We start from the raw sequence: 8,840 nt of genomic DNA on the forward strand, positions 1-8,840 counted from the left end.
TCAGAAATACACTGAAGCATCTTAACTGCATTCTGAGTCACTGTATTAAATTCAAAGTGGCAGGTTTTACCAGACATTATTTCATCAACTAAATTATAACATGAGGGACTTTTAGTAATATTCATACCAGCCCTTAATTTGTTAAATTTGTTTATAAAAAATGTTAAAATAATTAGCAATATCATATGGTCTAGTGATAAACTGCCCCTCACATTCTACAAATTTTGGAGTTGACTTTGGCTTTTTGCACATTTAATGTTTTCCACAATTGTTTACTATCATTAGCAGAGTTATTGATTTCTTTGTTTAAAATAATCACTCTTTTTTCTATGATTTAGTTTTGTGACTTTATTCCTCAGTGTACAGTAAATCTTCCTATCTTCAGAACATCCTGATTTCTGAGCAGCTGTTTTGGCCTTATCCCTTTGAAGCATGAGAGATCTCAATTCACTGTCCAGCCACTGTTACTCTTTGTTGACTTTTTTCTTTGAGGAACTTATTTACCAACGTCATTAATTTGTCCATGAACATTTTTAAAGAGGCATTTACATTCTATTCTTCACAAACATCTGACCACTGCATATTAATATTGTCTGATACATCTGGGTTGAACTTATCAAATGACCTGCAGAGAACAATTCTAACCCCTGATTTGGGCAATTTTGTGTTTCTTGAGAAAGCAATCAAATTATGATCACTACATCCCACCGTTTTGGAAACTGTTAATGAACGATGCTCTTTATTATTTATTATTTATATTAGTGAATATTAGGTCAATGCAGGTAGAAGCCTTCCTGCCATCATTACAGAAAGAAATCCTTGTGGGTAAAATTACAGACACTAGCCATAGAAGACAGTTTTTTGCATAAGGGACAATGCTCAGACGACCCTAAAAGAAAAAATATCTTCACTTTCATCCAACACTTTGTCTAACGCATCACAAATTTTATCTAAATAACAAGCATGCGAGCTAGGGGGCCTATAACAGCAACCAACTAAAAGAAGCTTGCAATGGATCATTTGAATCTGTAGCCATAGTATTTCAATATCAGCACACATTATATCCTTTCCTGGGAAGACTGCAATGTTTTCTTTCTATACAGTGCTATACCCCCTCCATATTTATCCCGATCTCTTCTGTACAGGTTGTAACCATAAATTGCTAGTACAGTTATCAAAACTATTGTCCAAATGAGTTTCTGATAGTGCAAGGACATGAATATTTTCTATTTGACAGATTCTAGTTTTTCGTCACTAAGTGAAACCTACATAAAGTAACCCCATACCGGCTCTTTTACCTGTTGTTCTTCACATAGCTGGAAGCCCACATTGTTTTAAATGCTGGAAATTCAGATTTGGATCATGAAAAATGGGATTCTGAATCAGGGTGATCCAGTCCAATGTTGCTTTGAACAACTGGGATAAAAGTAAGCTGGATAACGTGATCCACCATCATGAAAAATGGGATCCCCAGAACTCCCAAAAGCTTTTATCCGGATTGAGTTTTTTGAACAACCGGTCCTTTATGATTGGTAAATTTGGGATTACGAGTTTCCGGATTTCTGGATCAAGTTGATAAGAGGTTGATCGAATTATTTCTTCGTTTTCTTCCACATGCTAATAAAGACACTGAACCATATTGGACGCCATTGTTATTTTAAAACAGAAAATACTTATCGAAGTAAAGTGAACCATCAAAAGTACTGTGACCTGGTGAGTTTACCAGCCAATACCACCCCTACTGCCACCTTCAGATTAGGAGGGGAAACTGCAACACAACACCAAAACAACACGTACCCTTTAAGCTCGAGTGCGAGAGCAAACTTACCAGCATCTGCTATGCTGTAACCGACCGCACGCAGATGCCGCGCAAGTTTAAATCCACCTTAACTATCAGTGCAATATTTATCTCAGAAGTGGAACATTTAAATTGTAAACTTACTGTTATATATTTCAAAATGGCATTACATTGTTTTGTGGCACTATTTTCTGTTCTGGAAAATGCACATGAAGTGTGGTGATGTGCACAATAAAGAATACACAATAAAGAAGTCACATAAACTGAATGCCCGGTTCTTGAACTAGTTAATGTTATATTAGAGAATATAACACTTAGCTTTTATATTTTCATTTTTAACCTGCAGGAAGAACCCCAAACTAAAGCTGCTCTGGAAGTTTCTTTTTCAACTAAATCTTATATACTGTGTGATCATAAAACTGTTTGTGTCAAGAGTTGTGATAAAGCTTTTAAAGAATGAAAACAGTGACCCAGTCAATAAATTTGATGAGTCTGGGCAGCAGCATCTCTTACTGCATACTGAGAAGCTATCATCAGCGTTACTTCCATCTAAAACACTACCTGGCTATTAAAAGAAGAGGAAAAAGTTCAAAATTAATTATAATAATAATAACAATAATAATAATCAAACAGGAGCCTCCCACTAGAAAAGTAATGTTTCATCAGGCAATCTGATGTAGTGAGTAGCATCATATTTCTTATTTCAGCCATATCAGAAGCCATCTTAAGGTTGAGGAAAAGAGGATTTTCTGTTTAAGTAGGGTCAGTACTGGTCTGCCGCATGCAAAGAAACCAACAAAGGAAATCTAAGGAGTTGAGTGAAATGTCCAATGATTTATGAAAACATGGAAGGGTAGTGGAACACCATCACCTTTGAGGAATAAATGTGGTCAGAAGAAAATATCTAATCAAATCATATCAAAGAAAAACAACAGTAGAAATCAGTAATATTTACGAGTCAAAGTCTGAGCATTTCTGTATGTGCAAATTCAAGAGAACTGAAGGAATTGAGACTAAAAAGCTGTGCTTGTTGAAAACCACTGATCAGTGAGGATAATAGAAAAACAGGCTCTCACTTTGCTAGACAACATAAAGACTGGACTTTGGGCCAATAGAAAAAGGTCATATGGTCTGATGAGTAAAAGAGGTGCCCTGTTCCAGAGTGATGCTCCCATCATGCTTAGTGCCAACTGAACAGGGCCTCTGGGAGCTGTGTTAGATCAGATTTTCTTACATCAATAGATTCTGTCTTCTCTGATAGTGTGGGTATACTCTAAAATAAAAACAAAACAAAACAAAACATGATTAATTGGACTCAAATTGTTAAGAAAACATGCTGTATTTTCATATGGGGAATTGGCCACCGGGAAGTTCAGACCTTCGTTGCACTGAATCTTTGGGATGTCCTTAAGAAGACTTTACACAATGTTTCAACTCTTCCAACATTATTTATTATTATTTATTATTATTAATTATTTGAGGGAAAATGAACACTAGAATCATCAAACACCTACATTTTACTTGCTTATAGTGTTATAGCATTAACCTCTCAGTACAAAGCAGGTACAGAAAGATAAATACTTTGTCCTATTTACCTCCTAACAACAGCGTGATCATACGCATGTCTGTGGTCTTTGAAATAATTATGTTGCCGCCTCATTTAGAAGAAGTCAATTCTCTTTTTTCATCACATCACCTGATTATGTTATCAGCATTTTTAAAGCAGCTTGAGAAGACATGTAAGACCTTGGCCTGATATGCTATCAGCTTCTGCTCTTTCTGGAGATGAATTACAAACAGCACATATAGGACCCTTGAGCAAGGCCTTCAATGCTGAAACTGAGAATGATCATCTCCCACTGGCTCAGGATATGGAGCTGCATCCAGGCTATAAAAAGTAAAGTAAATGTTGGCATGCCATATTGATAACACAGTCTTGAATGAGTCACACCACTAAGCTAGTGACTATTTACTTTCATTTTCTTGTCTAGATCTGGGGTTTAATCATGGCTCTACATATTACAAATATTGATTGGATTTTCATTTAAACCTTTGCGGCCAATTTGATCAGATTAAGCTATTCCAGTCCAGGCCCATTAGGATAGAATACCGTTCAGTTTAGGCTGCTGGCTTGTTTTCCCGTTTGTTTTAGCATGTTTTACATTGACCAAAAACCAATGGAAAACTGTGGTGGGGTGTGATACGACTTTGAGGGTTGAGTTATAATTACCTTAATCAGTTTCTTGGTTCCAAAGTAAACTGTGCTCTTGCTGAAGATTGTTTTCACTGGTTCTCTGATATATTTCTTCATAAAACCCATTTTTCCCCAACATCTCTGCTCTTGCAGTGGTGTAAAATGGCACCATTATGTGAGGGGGCTGGTTGGTTTCTGTTGTAGTGCAAATACATAAAGGAATTATTTAGACATAATTTTATTCAAGGTAGTGTTCAGTGATTTTAACCCAAATGACTGATGTAATGCTGGTGGACTTTTGTTCTCCTTGAACAGACAAAATATTTGCATTTTGCTTGTGACTACTTAGATTTGTGCACTCTCTAAAAATAATTTCTAACAGCTCTCCCACCTGGCAGTGGGTGTTTGCATATGATGGGAGAAACAAGAGTTGTACTGATTTGTTAGTTTTCAGGTCATTTATTATAACCCAATTAAGTGCTGTAAAACCACTGTTATGATAACGAACTGCAAGCATGCAAGGTGTAGAGCTCATAAATTAACATGAGACAACATATTTTATCTCTCACACACAATGCTGGAATAAATTCAGTTTCAGTTGGTTTAATTTTCAGATTATATTTGATCAGTTAAACTTAATCTGTTTGGTTTAATTTTCATGATATGTTTCATTTGATTATCTGATGAAATGAGCAAGAGGAATGAAATGAGAGGAAACAGGCAGGAGCAGACTGCAGATGACAAAATATGCAGGATAAAGAAGAAAGAAGTGATCTATGATGTATGGAGCATGAGGTGTTATTACATGAAATTACAAGTATGAAAATAGGGAGGGAGAAAAGGAAGGTGATGAAGAGGGTGGAAAAAGAGGGGATAAGGGAAACAGGTGAAGGAGAAAGGGTAAAGATGAGGGGTAAAATAGAGACAAACAGCTGTAGATGAAGGACAGGTAGGAAGGATCAAGGGTAGAGGACGAGCAAGGTCTTTCTCTTTCTTACATCTTTCCTGCATTCCTCTATCAGGCTTTAATCTCTTTGGGTTGAGAGGATCAGAAGTCAACCAGAGGGCTCTTAGTAAATAGTGGGAAAAGGATCTGTCAGCTTATGCACACATATTCCTGTACAGAGCACCTGACTATCCCAGCACCCAGGCACATACAGCAGCATGCAAACATTTGAGCATCACAGATCGGTTTCTGTTGCTGTAACCCGTTTTAGTCAAAAATGAAAAGATTTTAAACATTTTGTGATAGAGCAGTGTATCCGTTTTGGTTTGCACAGTGCAAAGGGGTTTTTAAAAGATCCTGTTATCACTGAACTGTAATCATGTAAAACTAGGGATTTCATGTAAATGGACCTACACAAAATATGTTATGCATATGGCAACCTAGTGTGTCAATCATACTTTATAAATCTCAAAATGAGAAATAATAAAAGAAAAATAAAATTAATACTTTGCAGGGAAAAAAAGAATCCAGGCAAAGGCACATGTGGGACAACCTTGAGACACCAAGGGTACCATACCAGGATATAAGTGTGGTGGTAGTATCATGGGGTGGCACTCTTTTTTTCAGCCAGACCAGGGAAATTTGTCTGAATTTAGAGAGCAGTGGATGGTTTTTAATAAAGCAAATTCTTTCAGATAATTGAGACTAGGCTCAATGTTCACTGTACAGATTTAAAAGTACTGCAAGTATTCTCCTTAAACAATCCTTGGGATGTTTAATGAGACATAGATGTTCTGGAGTAGTCTAGCATTTACACCCAGCTGTGGTATGACTTAAAGGTTGTTGTACACCAGCTGGACCTAGTACACTTGAAGAAGCTAGTCATTCTTTCTTGGAGAATGGAGATAAATCTCTGAGACTGAATGTGCTCAGCTTGCAGAAATCTAAAGAAAAAAGGGGCATCTGCAAAAAGGTTTAGGGGGATGAATTGCTTGTATTCAAGTGATGTCACATTTGCCTTATCAGGTGTGCATGACGTGAAGTGGTGGTCAAACTTTCTCATTGTAGACCAAAGTGTGTGTGGTAAACATGGAGGCATCTGTGAATAGTTTATATTTGTGTTGTTTCTGGCTGTTCCAGTCATTCCTGTCATGAAACTGATTACAATTACTTCAGGGTTCTTCATGAAGCCAATAAAAGGCGAACGCAAACTAAGAATTTAACCCAAATGGCTTGCAAACCATTTGTTGAGATCAACCAGAGCTGAGTCAAAGCATGCCAGCGTTTGCCATGATTCTAAAAAGAACACACACAATTCAGGATCTGTCATAAAGAGTCTGAATCCTAACTGCTTTCACCAGGAGTAGTTATATATATCCAAACTTCTCCATGATTTCATCTGTTTGGCCGTGTAGAAGCTCATCTGAAGCACAAGATCCAGATTTTGGGGAACAGAACTCTCAGGTATTTCTCAAATTCAAAGCTTAAATCTACTTTGGATAATGTTTGAGAAGCTGCCATCACATGACTCATCTTTTTTCAGTGAATCTAGTGCGTGAACTCACATAAGAACTTATACAATACTCTGTCACATGATTTAATACGATAAAATACACTTTCAGTTAGTCGCACTTGTGATTACCAAATATTTAGCCCTCAATATAGTGAGTGTTTTATTGGTCTAACGATACAAACACTGATCAAGTCTGCTTAAATTTCAGGTAGAAAACCAACAAAGCAGTAAAAATGTCACAAGGGTTTAGCACTTCCAGAAGGCACAGTTCAGTAGGAATACACTGTAAACTGGAGAAAATATTACTGCAAACCACATATACATGTTAATGTGAACTCTGACATTCACATTAGTTATCACTGTGCTGTGACTCACCGATTGCAGCAACATTTGACACAAACAGCAAGCACTCAGCAATACACACAATGGCATATCTTATCAACCAAGTTAGAGCCTGGTGGTGCAATAAAATGCAGAGTGAAAGCATTTTATTCACTTATTTTCACTTGAAAGAGCAGTTCAAGTCTCATGTGAGAAAATGAAACATTTTCTTCTCTCATCTGCAGAACAGGCTTGATGACCAGGATGAAGAACCACGTTTCTGTCACGTAAAGCTAAACACACCGTTACGGTCACTATCTCTGAACACATGACACAATACTTCTAAACATCAAGTATTAATGTAAGTTTGAGATGTGCAGCCGTTTTACATTCATATGTGCACGCCCTGTCTCTCTCTCACCGCTGTTCCCCCCCTCTCGTGGGACTCAAGGACAAGTATCAGCGGTCGAAGGTCAGGTGGTTCCACACGAGCAGCCGGAATTCCACCGGCGCTGCACTCAGCTGTGCATGCGTGTCTGAAAGGAAGGACTGGTTGACCTCTAGGCAGCATTTGCATTTTAACACAGCAGGAACATGACTCTGACTTTGAAATGGAGCTCTCTCACACTGTCAAGTTACAGTGAAGTGTGTGTTCTCTTAAACCTGCGAACATATCAAGAACCATGCAGCATGTGTGTGTTTTAGCTTTGGTCCTGCATTGATCATTGTTATTACACGTTACCGAAAGAGTGTGTCCTGCCTACCTGAGTGTATGTTTGTGTATTCATCAACGTGTGTGTGTGTGTCTGTGTGTAGATAGATTGTGGGCCTGTCTTGGCTTCATTCTACATTGGTATGCATGCTGGACAGTTTGTGTGCATGTGTCTGAAAGGTTAAGATAATAAGCGCCCATCTAATTCTATAGGTACCAAGGCCATCTCAAAGGCGCATCAGCTTCCTTTGGAGTGTTTTCTTCTGGATCGATGCTCTTATAGAGAGGGAGACAAAGAGCTGTGGTCAGAGTCACAAAGGACAGCTCAGGTTAGTTTAGCTCGCTTTAATGCAGTTCTGGGATATCTAAAGCAATAAAATGTTTTGAAAACCCTTCAAAAAAAAATTTTCCAATTCAGTTCATGAACAATTTGAAGAAATTAGCTGCAAAATGCAACTTGAAAGAACACATATTTATTTTATATGTGAAGATGAGTTTACTTGGGACAGCTCATTAAATATTAGTGGCTTTGTTGGAGCTTTGTCAACATAGCTTATAATTGAAAAGAATAACTAATGATTATGCAGTGATGGCAACAAAAGCATTCAACAGACTTGTGCAGAGTTGGGTGGGAGATAAAACAAAGTCAATCGCTTGTTTTTTACCATACATCATTTTGTTCTTTCCCGCATGCAACTTAATTTTACACCAAAATCTTTTTAGGCACATCTCTTCCTGACTGAACAGGTCTCGAAATGTTTCTGTTGTATTTTAACAACTCATTTAGTCACCTACTTCCAGAAATCCAACAGAGTTCCACCTATGGTCTTTTAGTGTTCTCCTTCACGAAAAAAAAACACTGAATAAACACATAAATAAAAGTAGCATTTTTATGTCCCAGTTGGCCTGATTTTACTGATAACATCAGGGGATTTGATATATCGTGCTATCGGTTCTCTGCATGGGGTGTTTTGTTAAAACATTTGGTGATGTTTTTAGATTTGGGATTCATTTGGAAAACAGAAAGAAAGCAATGGCATAATGTATATTTGTTACATATATAAATAATATAATTTCAACATGCTTAATAAAGCTTCTTGCTTGTTTAACTACCCATAAAATGTCTTGTGTAATAAAACAAACAATGATTAGACCTGTTGCCATCAACTCCAGCAATTCAAGATACAGTATTATTTCAATTCAGCCAATATATGGGCTGCATGGTGGTGTGGTGGTTACTACTGTTGCCTCACAGCAAGAAGGTCACTGAACCTGTTCTGAAATCTGTTCTTTGATATTTTCAATTTGGATTGATACTTTTGAGTCATTTAATCAATTTACTGAAGTAGATCAATA

The sequence above is a fragment of the Melanotaenia boesemani genome, chromosome 7, assembly GCF_017639745.1.
Source record: "Melanotaenia boesemani isolate fMelBoe1 chromosome 7, fMelBoe1.pri, whole genome shotgun sequence".
In the NCBI taxonomy this organism is placed as follows: Eukaryota; Metazoa; Chordata; class Actinopteri; order Atheriniformes; family Melanotaeniidae; genus Melanotaenia; species Melanotaenia boesemani.